Here is a 24,052-nt window from a genome sequence, read left to right as displayed (position 1 = left end):
TTCTTCTCATTCATGTATATGTGGACTCGGCTTTTTCCATAAATGTTGATGGTGTTAGGACAGCAACCAGCCACAAATTTACTTTGAGTTCCTTTATTCAAAGGAAACCGTTACCGGTTTCGAATCGTTGCGATTCATCATCAGACGGTTTACACGCTTTCTTTCTGACATTTGGTGTGTTTTTTATAGATTAATTGTCCTAAAATATAAATAAAACATAATTACAAACACGCCACACACAGATGGTTGCGTTGCAGATTTTCGTTGCATGTGACTTATGTGAAACGTCGGTTTCGAGTGATTGTTTCCATAACGTTCATCCAATCAAATAGCTCTGAGCACTATGGGAAACAATCACTCGAAACCGACGTTTCACGTAAGTCACATGTAACGAAAATCTGCAACGCAACCATCTGTGTGTGGCGTGTTTGTAATTATGTTTTGTTTATATTTTAGGACAATTAATCTATAAAAAACACACCAAATGTCAGAAAGAAAGCGTGTAAACCGTCTGATGATGAATCGCAACGATTCGAAACCGGTAACGGTTTCCTTTGAGTAAAGGAACTCAAAGTAAATTTGTGGCTGGTTGCTGTCCTAACACCATCAACATTTGTCTTCAAAAACAGCCACGGTCTCCAACATGTCATCATATGACAAAATTGCATTTTTCCATAAAGTCGAGAGTCGACTTTTAGGACTGTTGGTCAACGTATTGTGTTCAGCAATCAAGCCACTGTGAAGTAGTGGTATGAATGTAGCAAAACTTACGTGGCGACGAGTCAGTTTCATCCACTACGGAAATATGTGACGACGAGCGGTTGAAGGTTGGAGAGAGTGATTCAGATGGTTCAAATAGCTCTGAGCACTATGGAACTTAACTTCTGAGGTCAGCAGTCCCCTAGAACTTGGAACTACTTAAACCTAACTAACCTAAGGACATGACAAACATCCATGCCCGCGGCAGGATTCGAACCTGCGACCGTAGCGGTCGCGCGGTTCCATACTAAAGAGCCTAGAACCGCTCGGTCACTCCGGCAGGCGGAGAGAGTGAAAGTGGAGGTTGTAGCAACTGGGCTTTTGGTGGAAGTAACTGTAGCAGATTAGCAATGAAGCTCCGACTGGCAATGGTCACTAGCAGATCACCCGCCTCAGGATCTTCTGCCCCAGGCGACGCACTTCGTCTCTTCTGCAGGTGTTTCTTAGCCTAGTAAGAAAGTGGTTTACAAATGAGACAACAGCGAAGCCACAGACAGTGAAACTCGGGGTACCCTGGCGAAAAATGCAGTATATTTAAGAATTAACACTTAAGTTCAGAGGGAGCCCTGTCACAAATATTCATACATTGATACACACGGAATGTAGCCGCTGGGAGAGCATACTTGTACACAAGATCACTCACAAACCAATCTTCAGTCCCCAGAGAGAGCCCAGAAATGAAATTGCCTCTATCACTGTAACCAGGGAAACTAACCACGGGTCACGCTAACAGCAACAGGGATCGGCCAAAACAGCTCACTACGGTACATGCCGGTCTGCAACGGTAGTATCTCGCTGTACAGACGCAGCACTAACGCAGTCGCAACTATCGTAATTGCGGAGTACATTAGAAACATCACGCGTGGTTCCCGGATGACTAAACCTATGCAGTTCCCAGGGCAGTGGGAAGCACTAGCCATTAAAGAGCGGTAACTGCCGTACACTGAACTTCGCGATGTTGACTCCCCTAGAAACTGCATCGGAATCAGGCAGGACAGCTGCTCTCCAGGTTATTTAAAGTCCTGGTCTATGAGCAACACGCCTCCGCAGTACGCGAAAGGTCCTCGCAGCCAACCCAAGGGCGGTAGCACTCCGTCTTCAGGCCACAAGTGGCCCATCGGGACCATCCGACCGCCGCGTCATCCTCAGTCGACGATTTGGATAGGAGGGGCGTGTGGTCAGCACACCGCTCTCCCAGTCGTTATGATGGCTTTCTTTGACCGGAGCTCCTCAGTTGTCATCACGAGGCTGAGTGCACCCCGAAAAATGGCAACAGCACATGGCGGCCCGGATGGTCATCCATCCAAGTGCGGGCCACGCCCGACAGCGCTTAACTTCGGTGATCTGACGGGAACCGGTGTATCCACTGCGGCAAGGCCGTTGCCAAGGCCGGTAGTACGCTATCATATTTCTTTCACAAAGAAATATGATCAAATATTCGTCAAATTTCTTTGACAAAGATCTTTGACGTGGCGCTAAAAAAAGGGGTATTACACTGTCGTTATATTTTTCGCCAAATTTCGAGATGGCGGACGACAACTTATTATTATGCGGTGCAGTTGCACAATTGCATTGTGTGTGCATTTGGAAGAAAAGCGGCGAAGAAAAAGAAAACATACGTGGATGAAGCCCTATTATTAGGCATTCAGCAAAATTTCTTACGAGAGCTGCAAGGGGGGGGAGTCAATTCTTAATACATAAATTACTTACGAATGGACGAGAGAGTATTTCAGTATTTTCCCAGTAAAGTGGCATATCGTATTACAAAACAGGATACTCTCTTGAGAAGTGCTTTATGTACGGAAGACAGGCAAACTGTGACACTGCGATTGCTTGATACATGAGAGAGCTACTCTAGTTTACAACACGGCACTCGAATATCACATTGCACATTAACCAAAATAATTCCAGAAACAGCAATTTATAAGGCACTGAAGGTGGAATATGTGAAGGCAAATAAATGTTTAGTACACTATATGAGCAATAGGAACTATTTTTAATTTTGAATAATTTAATTAATAGAATTAGTGTTCCAACAATTACAAAATTAATAATAAGTACGGAACAGATGAAGAGCTTTTTATCTTGTGCCATCCAGAGTCCAAAAATAGACAAAGCAGGATGGAAAGTTAAGAAAGAATTTATTTTTATTTTAGAGTGTGACCACATCCCCTATTCCAGCTTGCTGAAAAGCTGCCTGGATGTTTCCAGATGTAGAGCTGTAGCTGTGACTGTGGACATTAAATCTCCTGCAGCATATTTCACCTGCCCATCAATACACATTGATAGCATGTACTGTGCTCCTTGTTCACCCCACCTCCCCATCCTACTCGAAGCAAGTTTATTAAAAAAAAAAGTACTACAGAGACAACAAATAGCTGTAGCGACGCCAGCGCTCGAAGCGGTTATATTTAACATTGCAGTAAACAGGAGACGAACGACTTTGATGATGAAATCCCTTAGATCAGATCATATTTATTTGATGACAGGCGAGATTTGACAAAGTTCCCTACAACATCATCAAATTTCCTCGGCATAAATACACTCCTGGAAATGGAAAAAAAGAACACATTGACACCGGTGTGTCAGACCCACCATACTTGCTCCGGACACTGCGAGAGGGCTGTACAAGCAATGATCACACGCACGACACAGCGGACACACCAGGAACCGCGGTGTTGGCCGTCGAATGGCGCTAGCTGCGCAGCATTGTGCACCGCCGCCGTCAGTGTCAGCCAGTTTGCCGTGGCATACGGAGCTCCATCGCAGTCTTTAACACTGGTAGCATGCCGCGACAGCGTGGACGTGAACCGTATGTGCAGTTGACGGACTTTGAGCGAGGGCGTATAGTGGGCATGCGGGAGGCCGGGTGGACGTACCGCCGAATTGCTCAACACGTGGGGCGTGAGGTCTCCACAGTACATCGATGTTGTCGCCAGTGGTCGGCGGAAGGTGCACGTGCCCGTCGACCTGGGACCGGACCGCAACGACGCACGGATGCACGCCAAGACCGTAGGATCCTACGCAGTGCCGTAGGGGACCGCACCGCAACTTCCCAGCAAATTAGGGACACTATTGCTCCTGGGGTATCGGCGAGGACCATTCGCAACCGTCTCCATGAAGCTGGGCTACGGTCCCGCACTCCGTTAGGCCGTCTTCCGCTCACGCCCCAACATCGTGCAGCCCGCCTCCAGTGGTGTCGCGACAGGCGTGAATGGAGGGACGAATGGAAACGTGTCGTCTTCAGCGATGAGAGTCGCTTCTGCCTTGGTGCCAATGATGGTCGTATGCGTGTTTGGCGCCGTGCAGGTGAGCGCCACAATCAGGACTGCATACGACCGAGGCACACAGGGCCAACACCCGGCATCATGGCGTGGGGAGCGATCTCCTACACTGGCCGTACACCACTGGTGATCGTCGAGGGGACACTGAATAGTGCACGGTACATCCAAACCGTCATCGAACCCATCGTTCTACCATTCCTAGACCGGCAAGGGAACTTGCTGTTCCAACAGGACAATGCACGTCCGCATGTATCCCGTGGCACCCAACGTGCTCTAGAAGGTGTAAGTCAACTACCCTGGCCAGCAAGATCTCCGGATCTGTCCCCCATTGAGCATGTTTGGGACTGGATGAAGCGTCTTCTCACGCGGTCTGCACGTCCAGCACGAACGCTGGTCCAACTGAGGCGCCAGGTGGAAATGGCATGGCAAGCCGTTCCACAGGACTACATCCAGCATCTCTACGATCGTCTCCATGGGAGAATAGCAGCCTGCATTGCTGCGAAAGGTGGATATACACTGTACTAATGCCGACATTGTGCATGCTCTGTTGCCTGTGTCTATGTGCCTGTGGTTCTGTCAGTGTGATCATGTGATGTATCTGACCCCAGGAATGTGTCAATAAAGTTTCCCCTTCCTGGGACAATGAATTCACGGTGTTCTTATTTCAATTTCCAGGAGTGTATTTGACATATCAACTATGACAAAGAAATTTGGTAGTGTACTACCGGCCTACCAGGGACGAAAGTGGAACCGTTCCTGCTGGCCGCTTCGAGTGTAGAGTTCCGCACCTCATGCTGGGTGCCCCGACCTGGCGAGCTGTGTGTGCCTCCGCCACTGCGTGGCTCCAACGACGATTTGAAATAACGGTCAGAACAGTAAGCTAGATTTCGCCATCTTGGGCGCTTTCTCTCTACATCTATATCTATATTAATTAATCGGGTATTCTAAAATTATCCTGCCCTCTCTAACCGAAAGTCCTCTACGTAGATAATACCTCGGTACTGTTGCACACTTGGGAAAATTAATTTAGGCGTATTAATTCAATGATCAAATTTGATGAATTCCTAGTTAATTATTCGCCTGCTCGGAGCTAGATATTAATTTACTCGAAACAGTGATCGGAATTAAAGGAATAATTTTATTTCTCTATCTACCTTTGTGGTGAGAACTGGTCTAGGTCTGGACAGATGCTATGACCTTTCCATGTGGTTGGCAAGGTCGCTGCGTTACAAGTTGGTTGGATCCCGGTCCGTCACCAGTGGCAGGGGGTTTTCTGTACGGCTTTTACGATCACAGTGGCGTTCGAACAAAGAGTACCAGTTGTGACACATGCTTTCCTGTCCTCAGCAACTTTTTCTTTAACCACGCAGATGTCATACCACTGAATCTGAATCTGATTCAATACTGTGAATAAGACAACGTCAAAGAACCAAAAAATTGTTGTAGGCTGAAGCAAAAAGCAGTTTTTTGACAACTAGCGCTTCGTGCACTATGGGTTGCTATTTATATATCCAAGCGTTAATAAACATTACAGCACCAAAACGAAATGCTAATGAATGTGGATGGTTAATAAGCTCCAAGATTTTTTTAACTTCACATCTAATATCCACCAACAGATCTGGAAGATTCTACGCTAACCGCTCCGTTTACTACTAGTATAGTACCCATTCATGTGGTGAGCTGAGTACATTTCTTTTTGTTTCCTCTGAATTTAGAGAAAGCCCTTATGTTAAAAATTAGTTAATAAATGTACTTATTGACATTAGCTAATTTTATGTATCTTGGTTAAAATGATTGTGTCATCTACATTGTATGTAACAACTCAGCAGTGGGACAAGACGGCCTTATTACAAGTTTCAGTAACATTTGCTAACATCATTTACTATCTTCTCTGTTCCTGTACTTCTATTATGACTGAGGGCAGTACTTGTGTTCTCTGCAAATGCTAAGTAAGGTTTATGTAAAATTTCGATAGCAGCTTAGAGAATACTATGTAATTTTAAGTTGAATATACCAACATTCAGTAACTAAAATTACATTAAATTTGTTTCGTTAAGTGATAATCATTTCAGAATAAAATTCAGTTGCACAGATATTTTTATGTCACTTCACCTCTTTCGATTAATTAATAGCTATACAACTGCCGACTGAATTTACGCCACGGCTGCTGAAAAGTAACAGCTATGACTCAAATAATATAATTTGTTTTTATTTTTCGGGGAATAGATAACCGTCTGCGTTCAAAACGACTGCATCAGTATCTCCAGAATTCTGGCCATACATCCTGTCTGCTCACTATCCGGAGCATATCCAAGGTGCCGAAACACGCAAACGTAACGTTAACTCCAATTCAAACTCGAAAATTTGGAGGTAATTATTTTCGCCAAGAAAGTCTGAAAGAGCATCTTGAGTATCTGGATTACATTTAACACAGCCAACGTCGACGTGTCCTGGAAGCTGAATAGAATGAAACTGCAGCAGAGCGCGAACTGCGCATCGCTCTAATTCCGGCTGTGCAACAGTTGGGGAGCATTTTGTGGAGGGGCGATATGCAGAATAATCGCATTTGGCGGGATTAGCAGTCCAGCACCCGAGCGGCCCAGAAGGCCTTAGGGACTCGGGAAATACCCGTAAGCTCGTGGTTCGCTAATCTGCCGCTGCCGTCGCAGCGGCGCTGCTCTCCCCAAGGCATGGAATCCATTAGCGGCGGCTCGTCGGCGGGCAGGTATGTGCGAAATTGGCCGCGGGAGTGGGGTGTGGCGGTTCTGGAGCAAGGCAATCGCTACCGGCTGCCCGGCGACAACCGAATGCGGAAAGCTCGATTACCTTCCATTATGGAGCCAGCCGGAGAGAATGAGGGCGCGTTACAAAGAGTAGGCGAATTTATAATCATATGCGTTAGCACTACTGCAAATGTTAACAGGTTGGTGACATGAAACCGGCGACGCTAGAGAGGTCTTGATGAAGTTTTCTTTCGTAACGAAGGCAGTTGTGTAGAATGGGAATAGGTCGTAAACGAAGATGAGAGATATGGTACGCTAGAAGAATTTGGCCGAACACTCAAAGGCCCAAGTGGAAACAACGTGCATAGTATAAGCGGCACTGCCTCAGAATTATTGAGATCCTTGGGAGAGCAGTCATGACCAATCTCACGGATACTAGAATACACGGAAGGGGTCACGCTCAGACGGGTTGCGAGCTGTGACGTCACTGTGAACCCTCTCGCCACATCGCACTGTATTGAAGCTTACAGGCACATGGAACACACCTGTTTAACTCATATGCAGGTATAAATGTAATAGAGCTCTTCAAGGGTTGTTGTATTATTATTGTTTTTATTATTAAGCTTTATATTAGTTAAACTGTTTTTCTCTATCGTCGGAAAAATGCTAGAGTAATGCCTCCAGACTTCATCTTTTTAAAATTTTGTTAATAACTTTGATTTTTCAAACCACTAAGGCTTAAATCAAATAAACCTTATGGAATGCTAAAATGACTGTGTCGTCTCATTAACAGTGACTTCACCAGGAAGAGGATATTTCGATGAATGTCTGACAAAACATAAGATAGGCAACAAAAAGTCGCAGCCTTTGCAATATCTTCAGATGACCAGTTAGTACATCGTCATTTCGTAACCACTTTTTGTCACAAAAAAAGCCCTGAATCATTTTTTGGGCTTGCTTTCTGTAACTCAGCGCTAAACCGAGAGAAACTATCCTGTAAAACTGCATTTTTTGCCAAAGACCTTTAACTTATGTTTTCATAATTTCTAATTGTTGGTGTAAGCATAGCCGCATGCACAGCAGTGTTTGTTTTCATGGTTAACATTTTGTCTAGTAGTAATTTCTTCATTAGCTGGTAACATATTTACATTGAAAATATCTTCTACCTCTTTAAGGTAGCTTCGTTTTTGTGCTCTAATATTAGGCTCATTACTGGGTCCTAAATCAGCTCCGAAGGATGGTTGATTTAGAGTTTGAACAACATCAATTTTCAACTTGCATTTCGAAGAACTGTTCTGTAGTTCGCTTTTCAAATCCTATTCATACCAAGTCTATAAAATATTATAGACACAAGCATTTCCAACTGAAAACAAATTTGCACATTTACAAACATCTATCCATCGTTGTTTCGTCTCATTGTTTGCAGGAAATATGTGAAATTTAATTCCTAACTTACTTAGTTATCTGCTATGGTCAGAAGGCCTACAACTGGCGACCGCGCTGCAAACCGTAATTTTTCACTTAAAAACTTACTCTAAAAAAATCCCTCAGTATAGTAATAATTACTACTACTACTATTTAGTAATAATTAATAATCATCGGTGGTAAAGGATGCCGGTACGGTAGCTCAGCATGTTCGGTCAGAGGGTTAGCTGCCCTCTGAAATAAAAAAAAAAAAAACTTACTTAGTGGGTTAGTGATGAAGTTGAACAAGCGTCATGGGACGTCCGCCCCTAACAAGCAGAACGAACAACAATGAACAAAATGAAAAAAAAGGGGTGGCGTCTTTGACTCATAATCAAAACTTCTTCGGTCCTGGGTTCGAATCCCGTCACTGTTTAAATTTTGATAAATAATCAGCATTGGCGGTCGAAGACTTCCGGCATAAGAAGTCTCCCCTCATTCTGCCAACGGCCTTGTCAAAGAGGGCGGAGCAGTGGACAAATGGCTCTAAGCACTATGGGACTTAACATCTGAGGTCATCAATCCCCTAGACTTAGAACTACTTATACCTAACTAACCAAAGGACAACACACACATCCATGCCCAAGTCAGGATTCGAACCTGAGACCGTAGCAGCAACGCGTTTCCGGACTGAATTGCCTAGAACCGCTCGGCCACAGCGGACGGCAGCAGTGGACAGAGGATCAGGACACTCTCTTCTCCTAGAGGTGGGAAACTGCACCTAAACGCAGAAGAATCAGCAACGATCAACGGCATGAGGATGCAGAAGGCAATGGAAACCACTGCATTAAAGACACATAAAGTGTATCCACAGGACAAGTGACCTGTAATTGTAGAAGTACCATGATGGTCTCTCCATTGTCAAAAGATTCTGGAATAGTCCCGCTTTCGTATCTCCGGGAGGGGACTGCCAAGGGGGAGGTTACCATGAGAAAAAGATTGAATAATCAACGGAAGGATAACGCTCTACGAGTCGGGGCGTGGAATTTCAGAAGCTCGACCGTGGAAGGGAAAGGAAACTAGAAAATCTGAAAAGGGAAATGCAGATGCTCAGTCTAGATATAGTAGGGCTCAGTGAATCGAAGTGGAAAGAAGACAAGGATATCTGGTCAGCTGAGTATAGGGTAATATCAACAGCAGCAGAAAATTGTATGGCGGGACTAGGTTTCGTTACGAACAGGAAGGTAAGGTAGAGAGTGTGCTGCTGTGAAAAGCTCAGTGATAGGGTTGTTCTTTTTCAGAATCGACAGCAAATCAACACCTACAACGATAGTTCAGGTATACATGCCGACGTCGCAAACTGAAAATGAAGAGATAGAGAAAGTGTATGAGGATATTGAAAGGGTACTACAATATGTAATGGGATATGAAAATCTAATAGTCATGGGAGACTGGAATGCAGTTTTAGAGGAAAGAGAATATGGGCTTAGGACAAGGAATGAGTTCTGTAACAAGTTTCAGCTAGTATTAGCAAATACTCTGTTCAAGAAAGACAAGAGGAGGACATATACTTGGAAAAGGCCGGGTGATACGGGAAGATTTCAGTTAGATTACATCACGCTCAGACAGAGATTCCGAAATGAGATACCGGATTGTAAGGCGTACCAAGGAGCAGACATAAACTCACATCACAATATAGTAGTGATGAAGAGTAATCTGAAGTTTAAGAGATTAGCCGGGAAGAATCGACCCACAAAGAAATGGGGTTCGGAAGTTCTAAGGAATGACGACATATGCTTGAAGTCCACTAAGGGTAAAGCAGTAAAGCAGTAAAGAATAGCTCAATAGGCAGTACAGTTGAAGAGGAATGGACATCTGTGAAAAGGGCAATTACGTATGTAGGAAAGAAAAAGATAGATATAAAGAAGGTAACTGCGAAGAAACCATGGGTAACATAAGACAGACTTCAGCTGATCGATGAAAGAAGGAATTACAAAAACGTTTAGGGAAATTGAGTACAGAAAAGGAAGTCGCTGACGAATCAAACAAATAGATAGTGCAGGGAAGCTAAGACTAAATGGCTGCATGAAAAACGTGAAGAAACTGAAAAATAAACGATTGTCGGAAGGAGTGACTCAGCATATGGGAAAGTGAAAACAGCTATCGGTGAAATTAAAAGCAAGGGGGGGGGGGTAACATTAAGAGCGCAACGGGAATTCCGTTGTTAAATGTAGAGGAGAAGGCGGACAGGTTGAATGAGTACATTGAAAGCCTCTATGTGGGAGAAGATTTGTCTGATGTGATAGAACAAGAAACAAGTGTCAATTTAGAAGAGATAGGGGGTCTAACTTTAGAATCAGAATTCAAGAGAGCTTTGTAGGACTTAAGATGTAATACAGTAGATTGACAGATAACATTCCTTCAGTATTTCTAAAAGCATTGGGGGGAAGTGGCAACAAAATGACTGTTCACGTTGGTGCGTAGAATTTGCGAGTCTGGCGACATACCATGTGACTTTCGGAAAAATTTCGTCCACACAATTCCGAAGACTGCAAGAGCTTACAAGTGCGAGAATTATCGCACCATCAGCTTAACAGTGCATGCATCTAAGGTACTGACAAGAATAATGCATGGAAGAATGGAAAAGAAAGTTGAGGATGTATTAGATGGAGTTTAGTTTGACTTTAGGAAAGGTAAAGGCACCGGAGAGGGAATTCTGATGACGCAGTTGATAATGGAAGCAAGACTAAAGAAAAATCAAGACACGTTCAAACGATTTGTCGACCTGGAAAAAGGGTTCGACAGTGCCAAATGGTGCAAGATGTTGGAAATTCTGAGCAGACTAGGGATAAGTTACAGGGAGAGACGAGTGATATGCAATACGTGTGTGTGACAAGAGGGAATAATAAGACTGGACGACCAAGAATGAAATGTAAGTCTTTCGCCCAGCTGTTCAATCTTTACATCGAAGAAGCAATGATGGGGAAAAGGTTCACGAGTAGGATAAAAATTCAAGGTGAAAGGATATCAGTGATACGATTCGCTGATGACATTGCTATCTTGAGTGAACGTGAAGTAGATTTACATGATCTGTTGAACGGAGTGAACGGAATTACAGAGTATGGATTGAGAGTAAATTGAAGAAAGACATAGGTAATGAGAAGTACTAGAAACGACAACAATGAGAAACTTGACATGAGAATTGATGGTGATGAAGTAGGTGAAGTTAAGGAATTCTGCTTCTTAGGCAGTGAAATAACCAATGACGGGCGGAGCGTGGAGGACATCAAAAGCAGACTAGCAATGGCAAAAAGGGCATTCCTGCCTAAGAGAAGTATACTAACATCAAGTATCGGCCTTAATTACGAAGAAATTTCTGAGAATGTACGCTGGAGTGCAGCATTGTGTGGTAGTGAAACATGGACTGAGGGAAAACCGTAAAAGAAGAGAATCGAAGCATTTGAGATGTGGTGCTACAGATGAATGTTGAAAATTAGGTGAACTGATAAGGTAATGAATGGGGAGGTTCTGCTCAGAATCGGAGAGGAAAGGAATATTTGGAAAACACAAGGGACAGGATAATAGGATATCTGTTAATAAATTAGGGAATGATTTCCATGGTACTAGAGGGAGCTGTAGAGGGCAAAAATTGTAGAGGAGGACAGAGATAGGAATACATCCAGCAAATAATTGAGCGTGTAGGTTGCAAGTGTTATTCTGAGGTGTAGAGGTTAGCACAGGAGAGGAATTCGTGGCGGGCCGTATCTAACCAGTCAGAAGACTGACGAAAAGAAAACATAGTAATAACGACGACGTAACTCTGAACTCAGTCACCAGTCACTAACAGAAATTCTCACTGCCGTAAAGAACTTTGTTTTCGCTCGTAAACGCAATTACAACACAAGCGTTATAGCAATTGTGGGGTACTGAGCGCTGATTGGGCTCACTCCGACATCAGCCACGCGGTTTGCTATTGCGCATACATCTCGCGAACCCCACCATGCATCCTAGTATCCGTGACAAAACTATTTCACTTAGTGTGCAAGATACAGGGTGTTTGTAAATTACTTATACAAAAGTAACATTTAATTATAAAAGAAGTAAATTACTTGCAGAAATATTGTTACAGCACTGAATGCAGTATATCTTCAAGTTTTGCTTACAAATGTTCAATACGGCTATCTTTTGTAACACAGCAAATGTCCCATCCATAATCCATTTCCTGGCAAACCTTATGAAAGAAATCTTGATGTATGGTGGCAGCTGCTTGTTTGTCCGCTGTCGCAGCTCGTCGACGTTCCCTGGAAGCGGGGATACAAACATTTTGCTTTTAATGTATCCCTGTACACGGAAGTCAATTTGGGGTTAAATCTAAGACTGCCGAACTTGCTTATTTGCTCTGTCAGAGACTGTTGGCTTATCCCGACTCAGCGTTCCAAGTGATACACAGCCAGCATCGGCGAAACGATTGCACCAATGAATAACAGTTTGTCTTTGAGGTGGTCCCTTGTAAAACATACTTTGGAATCGCCTCTAAATTGTTGTAGCGGATTTAGATTCCTGATACCATAAGCAACACTACGCTCGCTCTGCACGGTTATATGACTTCATGGTGACTGTCGGAATAACTCATTCGAGCATGCCAACTAGCGGGAAAGTCAGAAACTAACAGTGTTAGGCGGGAATAGAACTAGAAGATACACTCCTGGAAATGGAAAAAAGAACACATTGACACCGGTGTGTCAGACCCACCATACTTGCTCCGGATACTGCGAGATGGCTGTACAAGCAATGATCACACGCACGGCACAGCGGACACACCAGGAACCGCGGTGTTGGCCGTCGAATGGCGCTAGCTGCGCAGCATTTGTGCACCGCCGCCGTCAGTGTCAGCCAGTTTGCCGTGGCATACGGAGCTCCATCGCAGTCTTTAACACTGGTAGCATGCCGCGACAGCGTGGACGTGAACCGTATGTGCAGTTGACGGACTTTGAGCGAGGGCGTATAGTGGGCATGCGGGAGGCCGGGTGAACGTACCGCCGAATTGCTCAACAGGTGGGGCGTGAGGTCTCCACAGTACATCGATGTTGTCGCCAGTGGTCGGCGGAAGGTGCACGTGCCCGTCGACCTGGGACCGGACCGCAGCGACGCACGGATGCACGCCAAGACCGAAGGATCCTACGCAGTGCCGTAGGGGACCGCACCGCCACTTCCCAGCAAATTAGGCACACTGTTGCTCCTGGGGTATCGGCGAGGACCATTCGCAACCGTCTCCATGAAGCTGGGCTACGGTCCCGCACACCGTTAGGCCGTCTTCCGCTCACGCCCCTACATTGTGCAGCTCGCCTCCAGTGGTGTCGCGACAGGCGTGAATGGAGGGACGAATGGAGACGTGTCGTCTTCAGCGATGAGAGTCGCTTCTGCCTTGGTGCCAATGATGGTCGTATGCATGTCTGGCGTCGTGCAGGTGAGCGCCACAATCAGGACTGCATACGACCGAGGCACACAGGGCCAACACCCGGCATCATGGTGTGGGGAGCGATCTCCTACACTGGCCGTACACCACTGGTGATCGTCGAGGGGACACTGAATAGTGCACGGTACATCCAAACCGTCATCGAACCCATCGTTCTACCATTCCTAGACCGGCAAGGGAACTTGCTGTTCCAACAGGACAATGCACGTCCGCATGTATCCCGTGGCACCCAACGTGCTCTAGAAGGTGTAAGTCAACTACCCTGGCCAGCAAGATCTCCGGATCTGTCCCCCATTGAGCATGTTTGGGACTGGATGAAGCGTCTTCTCACGCGGTCTGCACGTCCAGCACGAACGCTGGTCCAACTGAGGCGCCAGGTGGAAATGGCATGGCAAGCCGTTCCACAGGACTACATCCAGCATCTCTACGATCGTCTCCATGGGAGAATAGCAGCCTGCATTGCTGCGAAAGGTGGATATACACTGTACTAGTGCCGACATTGTGCATGCTCTGTTGCCTGTGTCTATGTGCCTGTGGTTCTGTCAGTGTGATCATGTGATGTATCTGACCCCAGGAATGTGTCAATAAAGTTTCCCCTTCCTGGGACAATGAATTCACGGTGTTCTTATTTCAATTTCCAGGAGTGTATATTGCTTTCAGAGCTGTATCAAATATTTCTGTAAGTTATTTACCCTTTCCCGTCAGATATAAAGACAAAACTTAACTCCGTCCGAACAGGCCTTGGAAGGCCCAATGGTACCGACCGGCCGCCGTGTCATCCTCAGATTACTGGCGTTACTGGATGCGGATACGGAGGGACATGTGGTCAGCACACCACGCTCCCGGCCGTTGTCAGTTTCTTGACCGGAGCCGCTACTTCTCAGTCAAGTAGCTCTTCAGTCTGCCTCGCAAGGACTGTGAACCCCGCTTGCGAACAGATTTCTGCAGACCGGACAGTAACCCTAGTCCTAGTGTAATCCAGCCCGACAGCGTTTAACTTCGATGATCTGACGGGAACCGGTGTTACCACTGCGCCAAGGCCGTTGACTTCCCGTCAGATCACCGAAGTTAAACGCTGTTGAGCTTGGCTAGCACTTGCATTTGGACGGTTGACCGTTGACGGTTGACCGCAAGCGTGATGCACTTAGCCCTTGTGAGACACGTTGAGGAGCTACTTGACTGAGAAGTATCAGCTCCAGTCACAACTGGCAACGGCGGGAGAGCGGTGCTTTGACCACATGCCCATCCATATCCGTATCCAGTGACACCAAAAGTCTGAGGATGACACGGCAGTCGGTCAGTATCGTTGCCCCTTCCAAGGCCTGTTCGGACGGAGTTTAGTTTAGATTTATTTACCCTCTTCACAATTAAAGGTTACTTCAGTATAACTAATTTATAAACATCCTGTGTATGGGACAGCCGATGTAGCTTCAGACTCTAAGAGGAATATAACAATTACAATTCCGAACAAGGTAGCTGTTGACAGGTGTGAATACTTCCATACTATCAGATTAATAAGTGACGCTTGCAACAGACTAACAGGAATTATTTACAGCGCAGTGGAGAGGTAGGTGGAAGCCGACAAAGTGGAGTATCAGTTTCGATTCTAGAGAAATTTAGGAATGTACGAGGCAGTACCAACCCTACGACTTGCTTTAGAAGATAAGTTAAAAAATAACTTACATTTATAGCAAACTTTGGCTATGATGACTGGGCTACATCTGTATTAGGGGCTACAGTTATGAGATTCGAAGGGCATGAAGGGGTAGCGCTAGTAGAGAAGAGTGTTGTCGCCTACTAGTGATCTTATTAAATCTGTCCATTTAGCGGACTGCTAATCAATGTTGTTGTTGTTGTGGTCTTCAGTCCTGAGACTGGTTTGATGCAGCTCTCCATGCTACTCTATCCTGTGCAAGCTTCTTCATCTCCCAGTACCTACTGCAACCTACATCCTTCTGAATCTGCTTAGTGTATTCATCTCTTGGTCTCCCTCTACGATTTTTGCCCTCCACGCTGCCCTCCAATACTAAATTGGTGATCCCTTGATGCCTCAGAACATGTCCCACCAACCGATCCCTTCTTCTGGTCAAGTTGTGCCACAAACTTCTCTTCTCCACAATCCTATTCAATACTTCCTCATTAGTTATGTGATCTACCCATCTAATCTTCAGCATTCTTCTGTAGCACCACATTTCGAAAGCTTCTATTCTCTTCTTGTCCAAACTATTTATCGTCCATGTTTCACTTCCATACATGGCTACACTCCATACCAATACTTTCAGAAATGACTTCCTGACACTTAAATCTGTACTCGATATTAACAAATTTCTCTTCTTCAGAAACGCTTTCCTTGCCATTGCCAGTCTACATTTTATATCCTCTCTACTTCGACCATCATCAGTTATTTTGCTCCCCAAATAGCAAAACTCCTTTACTACTTTAAGTGTCTCATTTCCTAATCTAATTCCCTCAGCATCACCCGACTTAGTTCGACTACATTCCATTATCCTCGTTTTGCTTTTGTTGATGTTCATCTTATATCCTCCTTTCAAGACACTGTCCATTCCATTCAACTGCTCTTCCAAGTCCTTTGCTCTCCGACAGAATTACAATGTCATCGGCGAACCTCAAAGTTTTTATTTCTTCTCCATGGATTTTAATACCTACTCTGAATTTTTCTTTTGTTTCCTTTACTGCTTGCTCAATATACAGATTGAATAACAACGGGGAGAGGCTACAACCCTGTCTTACTCCCTTCCCAACCACTGCTTCCCTTTCTACTACTAATCAAACCAAGAAGAAATTAGGAAATGTAATTAAAGCTCAGGGCGAGGAAACGAAAACTTTGATGTTAACCGATGACATTATAATTGCCAGACCCAGTAAAGAACTTAGAAGAGCAATTGAACAAAATGGATAGTGTCTTGAAAAGGAATTATCAGATGAAAAGCAACGGAAGTAAAGCAATATAACAGAATAATGTAGTCGAATTAAATCAAGCGATGCTGAGGGAATTATTAGGAAATGAGAAACTAAAAGAAGTCAACGAGGATTTTTTTAGTTGGTAAAAAGCTGATCATGGCCGAAGTAGAAGAAATGGAAATGAAATGAGCGTATGGCATCGATGGCCGGGAGGCCCCATCCGGGGATCTTCGGCCGCCAAGTGCAAGCCTTATTGCAGTCGACGCCACATTGAGCGACTTGCGAGTCGGTGATCAGGATGAAAAGATGATGAGGACAGCACAACACCCCGTCTCCGAGCGGAGAAAAATCTCCAACCCGGTCGGGAATCGAACCCGGGCCCACGTGCGTCGGAGGCCAGCACGTTACCACCCAGCTAAGCAGGCGGACAGTAGAGAGAATAAAAAATACAGACAATAGCAATAAAGGCACCTCTGAAAAAGAGGAATTTGTCACATAAAACAAATACAAGCGTTAGGAAGTTAGCGAGGGGAAGTTTTTTCTGAAGGTATTAGTGTGGAGTGTAACCTTGTATGGAAGTGAAACGTGAACGAAAAGAAGTCCCGAGAAGAAGAGAATAGAAGGTTTTTAAACATGATGCTACAGAAGAATGCTGAGGCTTAGCTGGATACGTCGAAGGAATAATGATAAGGTATGAATAGAATTAAGAGAAACATAAGTTTACTGCACAACATGACTAAAAGAAGCGATCAGTTGATAGGTAATGGAGGGAAATACGGAGGAAGGGGTAAATATTGTAGAGGGATGTAGGATGCTGTAGCTATTCAGAGATGAAAAGACTTGCGCGAGATACAGTGGCATGGAGAGCTGCATCAAACCAGTCTTTGGAGTGAAGTCCACAACAGCAAGACAAGTTCTTAAAATGAATCACTTAGTGAGTCAATGCACTTCCTGACATTCGTGTGCAAAGCAACAGTGGAATCTCATTTGGAATGTCAGAGGTTAAACAATGTAGACACATAACGGTTGTTTGCTTCGAACAAGTTCATATCGATAGGCATTACTCAACAGTACAGGCCACACAGAAAGATTTAACTCTCATCAAGGGTGAACTGCAGAAATAATAGTGTGATGGCACCCACCTCGTAGGCCATTTTTTTGGGGGGGGGGGGGGCTGATACAGTACGTGGACCAGGTAGAGCTTCGGCAACACAAGTACTTTTTTTATTTAGTACTGGTCCGGCCACAGCGTGCTAAACGTGACGCATGTAGGGTGTGTGGTCTGAGTGCGGTCCATGGCCCTGGCTGCCCCATCTTTGCTCGGACCGTCTCGGAAGTACACCGCGACATTTTATTGAGTGTTGCAGTGTGGCATTTCTCGGTCGGCACAACTTTTTTCAGTTCGGTAAAATCGTGGTGTCAGCGCTGTTTACGGTTAGCTATTTGTTCGTTGTATAAAGGACGTTAATAGGTCTGCACAAAAAGAGGCAGTCTAGCGATCTGTCGTCACATCCATTTAAAACTGAATGGAAGTGACAGAAGAGAAGTATGAGAAGTTTCAGTATGTATTATGCAGTCGCGCAATCAACGGATGCTGCAAATTTACTGTCAAACGACATTACTGTACCATGTAGAAGAAATTTAAAGACAGTGAAAAAGCAAAAAGTTACAACGATCGACAGGTGGGATTTATTGTTATGTAAATCAAGAAGCACTTTCTGCTAAATTTGCGGGGATGATGTCCGAACAGCAAAATTTCTGTAGTCGTAGAAACGAACTAAGAGCTTGAAAATGTGTGGTAAGATCTTACGAGACCAAACTGTGGAGGTCATCGGTCTCTAACGATACACACTACTTAATCTACTTAAGGACAACACACACACAAATACACGAACCTCCGACGGGGAGGGAGCCTCGCGAACCGTGCAGGACGCCTAAGACCGGGTGGCTACCCCGCGCGGCTAAGAGCTTGGAGACTTTGCACGAGTGTATTAGTGAAAACTACGTTGGTTAAGTCAAGGTGCATGCCTGGAACGATTTTTCAATTTAAAACTCGCTATTGTTAAGTTTACGAAGGAAAAAGGGAGTGCAGGAACGAAAATTAGAGCATCTGGAGTGGACTGCAGACCTCACATTTTGAATGAACATGACGGCACAATGCTTACGGTAAGATATTACAGGGCGAGAAATGAATTCTTTCTGATTTGATGGGGGTGCATTTAAAAAGAAAATCGCGTTATAGAAGAAAAAAACACATTCTGACAAACACAGTCGAGTTCTCTAAGCTAACTGGTGTTAAAGAAAACAAGTGATTTCTAGAATTCTTAACGATGTTGAAAGAATTACAAGGTTGATTTTGTAAATGTTTTGAGTACACTGCCATCAAAATGGTTCAAATGGCTCTGAGCACTATGGGACTCAACTGCTGAGGTCATTAGTCCCCTAGAACTTAGAACTAGTTAAACCTAACTAACCTAAGGACATCACAAACATCCATGCCCGAGGCAGGATCGAACCTGCGACCGTAGCGGTCTTGTGGTTCCAGACTGCAGCGCCTTTAACCGCACGGCCACTTTTTTTTTTTTTTTGTTCATTATAGTTCGTTGCAATTGTTCGTGGCGGACGTCCCCTGACGCCCGTTGAAGTTCGTTATTGATCCATTAACTCAGTTTTTTTTTTTATTTTGTTACAGAGGGCGGCTAACCCTCTGACCGAACACGCTGAGCTACCGTGCCGGCACCACTTCGGCCGGCACACTGCCATCGTTCATACAGTTTTCCAGCTGGCTGTTTCAGTTGAAAGTGCTCTATTCGTATGCAGATGTAACTGATTCACGTGAAGGGTAATTCCTGTTAATAACAAATCCTTTTACGTTAAAAATGTCCAGGACTTCAACTTCCCTCAGGTGGAGTTTCATCGTTTCTGGAAAAAGGCTGCTAAACTGCTTCAATATTTCGACCAACATATATGTGTGAAAGACGTATTTTCGATTATGGCATTAAACAAGTTATAATCACGTGGCAAACTGACTGCGAACTTCTGTGAAATTGTCTGCGTCTGCCTGTATGCCGAAGTCTGTGCCAGATAAAATTATGTCTTCAGTGCGCCAAAAGTAAGTAAATAATACTATAAATTTGTTTCGTTTATGTTTTATGTTGCAGAGAAATGTGAAATATAAACCAAAGTAGTATGCAGTGCGAGTGGATTGCCATTTAAATACGGCTCGTCGCAATTTCCCGCTCTCCCTCCCCCCCCCCCCCCCTTCTCACGCTCAGACAGCATCCCTACTCACGGTCAGACAGCATCCCTACTCACGCTCTGACAGCATCCCTACTCACGCTCAGACAGCATCCCTACTCACGCTCAGACAGCATGACGTGGCGGTGTGGGAACGTGCACAGAGGCTGAGCGCCTTGCCACTGGGGCCAGGGCACCTCTCGCGAGCCGAGTTATTGGCCATCCGTGATCTAATAGGATACGGCCATCCAGGTTAAGGTTTTACGTGGCCTCTCTAAACTGCTTAAGGCAAATTCCAGAACGATTCCTTTGAAAGAGGTACTGCTGATTTTCTTTCCAGCATGACATTTCTGTCAGAACCAACGCTTTCGTCTCTGGTCATTTGGTCAAAGTTTTTGCATTGCGATAATCACCTTAGGGTAAAATTATGTGTTACTGCAAGCAGTGCTTGGACGTGGTTTCCATTGAGGTGATACGACACGTTGCAGTAAGAATCACGCAACACGATGCTTATTCGTGCGAAGCTCCTGTTCCTACTTGAGCGACGTCACAAGCAACAAGACCGAACGAATCACGTTTCTGTCTCCGCTGCAAGCATTAGCTCCTCTGCAGAGGACGTTATTGGGACTTATCACTACTTATGGAAATGAAGTCCCATCGAAACGTCCCCTTAGAATAATTATACATGACTGTGCTTAAACTGACACACAATATTTTTTAGCGCAACGCAATCTAACTTCCAATAATCCCTACAAGAGAATGGCCCCGACTAAATTAACCTAAACGTTTCACGAATCACTTACCTCACAAAAATCTTCGTTACTCAAACTACTGCAATACAGCGAGCACCAATACTGCTAGCTAAATAAAAGATTCAAACTACTGAAGGCACTAACTACTGATAGGCATAGTTAGCAAATGAAAGATCTTGATAGAGAACAAACAATGTATTTCCCTTAACAGTGTTCAAAAGTGATAATATATACATATCAGTTCATGACATCCATTCTTACAAATGTACTGTTTGTGATGGACACACGTCCAGATCATCCGCTCTCAAAACACTGCCAACTCTCTCCCCACATCCACCACTGCTGGCGGCTCACCTCCAACTGCGCAACGCTACGCGATGTTAACAGCCAACTGCCCAACACTACAATGGTAGACAACAACGCAAACTAGCCACAGACTGCACACAGCACAGCCAGTGATTTTCATACAGAGCGCTACGTGGCGTTACCGATAAGAAAACCTAAACAGCCTACTTACATAGCGCCCATGCTCCCCACAAAAAAAAAAAAATTACAAATTGTTTTGGGCAGTGGCCAATCATGATTTGATAAAATTTTTCATAATTACAGTAACAAAGATATCAAATGCACACTCTTATTGATACAATGTTGGTCAAAAGCTAAAATTTTCTCACAGTCCATAAAGACAGTCCTGATCATTCATCACAGTAAAATTGCAGTGTCTTTTTTTTCTCGAAGTCTGAGCAGTAAAAGAGAATGCACACGGAAGTAATGGAATTCCATGCAGTGTTGAAGAAGTAGTGTTGTCCTTCCAACGGAAAGACAGTTCTGACTCTTGACATGCAGACAGGTAATGGGCCACAACAGAGCAAACCCACAGCAGAGTCAGTCGAAGTTTTGAAGAATATTGGTAGGTAGGTCATCACAGAGCAGACCCACTGTAGTCCTGGTAGATAGCATGATATTGGTGGGCCTCCAGAGTTGCAGACCCACTGCAGTCCTTGTACAAATAATGGTATTGGTGAGTCATCAAAGGTGTAGACCAACTGCAGTCCTTGTAGAGATGGCTAGCAGCCGTCTGTTGCGACTGTGCAGGTGCACAATCGCCATGAAAGAGTCTTGCGGAGAATATAGCAAGTCCATAAACCACCACTTGTGCACGCACAAAGTTTTTGGAATTGTCCTTAGAAGTCTTGCAGACAATATAGCAAGTCCATAAGCACCACTTGTGCACTCACCAAGCTTTTGGAATTGTTCTTAGAACCAGCAGTGCTGTTAACCAGTCCCTTGCTGAATTATCAACACACTTGCAAGCACTAAGAGTCCCTACTTATCACATATTGTCCATATACTATGACCAACAGAAATGTGTGCAGTGAAAGTTACTTAATTTGATGAACTGGTGTCAATTACAATTTTATAACATGAGTATACAATAACAAAGGTACAAAATACATCATTAAAGAACATAACAATACAGATAACATTTGTAGTAAAACAGGCTTTACAAAAGAATAGAAATAAACATGCACATCAGTGTTACCAGAATTATGACATAAGTACATGCATAAAGATCAGAATAACTTTTGAAACATCAACTTCACATATGAGCAACAAAACAGAACAGATAAATAATGTCTAAACATCTTTACAAAGTAAATAACATAGTTTTAGAAAAATTCTACAACATAACTCTCATCAGCTAAACACATAAATACAGGAAAAACACAAATTCACATAGCATAATAACTCAGAAGTACAGGACAGGGTTTGTTTTCAGTGTGACATTTGGTACTGCAGTCCAACCCAAAACTTCCTTCTGTAGATCTTTCCTCTCATTTCAACATTTGTTTCCACCAAAAAAATCCTATCCATGAATGCTTTCTGTATTTATATGTTCACATAATTCTTACATCATTATTTACTTTCCATTATCTTACCTCATCATTTATTTCCCAGAAAATCCTACCTAAACCTGTTGTCCCTAAACCTTACTTTTTTGTTCATATCCTCTTTCAAAATACGTTTTTGGCCAAACCATTTTCTTATAGCTTCTCAATGCATTTCTTCCAATTCATCACAACTCGTTCTCTTATATAGCAGACCCCATCTTAAGCTAACTTAAATCTACTGAGCTCAGATGCTAAACTAAGGGACGACGCAATGCAGCAACACAAAACAATTAACACAAACAGCAATGACAAAAAATGGAAATTGGCAAAGCAAGTAGAAGTATATATAAATTAGCAAAGCAATTGCAATATTACAACTAATATAAGGCAATGTGCAGCAACAAGAAAAATAAATCAGTAGTAAAACTGGCTTAACAGAGTAATACAAAGTGAAATTCAGTAGCACTATGCCTGGCAAACAGCAACAGCAACTTATATCTAAACATGACAAAGCTCAAGCAGAAACAATAGTACACTAAAGACAACAATGCAGATAAGGGAAATGTCTATTCACAGCTTAATATCTATTTCATTAAAGTGGTGCACCAAAAGAAGTAATTCTACCAAAAAAATACCAAGTAGTTGAAAAGAAAATTATGTATGCAGTACTGTTATTAATCCTTTCTTATTGTTCTTTCCTTTCCAAGTGCTCCTTTTTTGAAGAATGTGGATAGCAAAATTATTATTTAATAGATCTGTTGACAGAAAGTGTTCACATTAGCAAATGCATTTCATTTTATTTTATAAAACCAATGTTGCAACACAGCTGGAAACCAGATATCAAATGAAATAAGCAACTATGTACAAAGCAAAGCATAAAAATATCATTCAATAGTCATGTGGCATTTCATAAGTTAGTAGAAATTCTCTCAACTCTCGTAGAAAGACGCTTGTCATAATCAGGTGTGCAGATGTAAGTATATTTCCAAGTAATGAGCGTGTCGTATTTCCAATGCTTTCTAGAAAGGAATGTCAATAGCGAGGTTAATGGCCTCTCCTTTTTTTTTACCTGTGCCTCTGAAAGGCACACACTAATGGCTTTTTTCCAGGCAACTGTTGCTCAACTGGGTGCTTACAGTGACCTACCTTCCTTACCGATATATTTACGACAGCAGTTTCTGCTACAGTGACAGTTTGATACAAATAAAATTTCACAGATCGAAATATTTGCATTACAACTCTGTAGAAACAAAATCCTATGAATATAACAGTGACCAAAAAATTTTCGCTGGCATTGTGCTACATTCACGCATTTACACATATTTCATAACTCTTAAAGTACGATTCTTGGTTTCCAACATCCTTTTTCACGTATCAGAGACCCTAACCACTATTCATTACTCCTACCTTTATTACACATATACATATTCGACGACACTTCAATCTTGCGTCGACACTTCAACATTTCATCATAATAAATACGTAGCACAATCAAATTTATCATACAGCATCAGCTTATTGATCATAAACATACCTCAACAGCACAATACACATTGTCATCGTAATAATAACATCATAACACATCAGTCAAATCTCAAAAACG

General features: G+C 43.6%; 1 pseudogene; it reads right to left on the bottom strand.

Annotated features, from left to right (window-relative positions):
• Window positions 1-2,026: 2,026 nt before the first annotated feature.
• Window positions 2,027-2,144, bottom strand: LOC126189757 (5S ribosomal RNA; annotated as a pseudogene).
• Window positions 2,145-24,052: the final 21,908 nt, after the last annotated feature.

The sequence above is a fragment of the Schistocerca cancellata genome, chromosome 5, assembly GCF_023864275.1.
Source record: "Schistocerca cancellata isolate TAMUIC-IGC-003103 chromosome 5, iqSchCanc2.1, whole genome shotgun sequence".
NCBI classification, from domain to species: Eukaryota; Metazoa; Arthropoda; class Insecta; order Orthoptera; family Acrididae; genus Schistocerca; species Schistocerca cancellata.
Note: the sequence above shows the minus strand (reverse complement) of the source record. Positions and strands in the feature narration are given on the sequence as shown.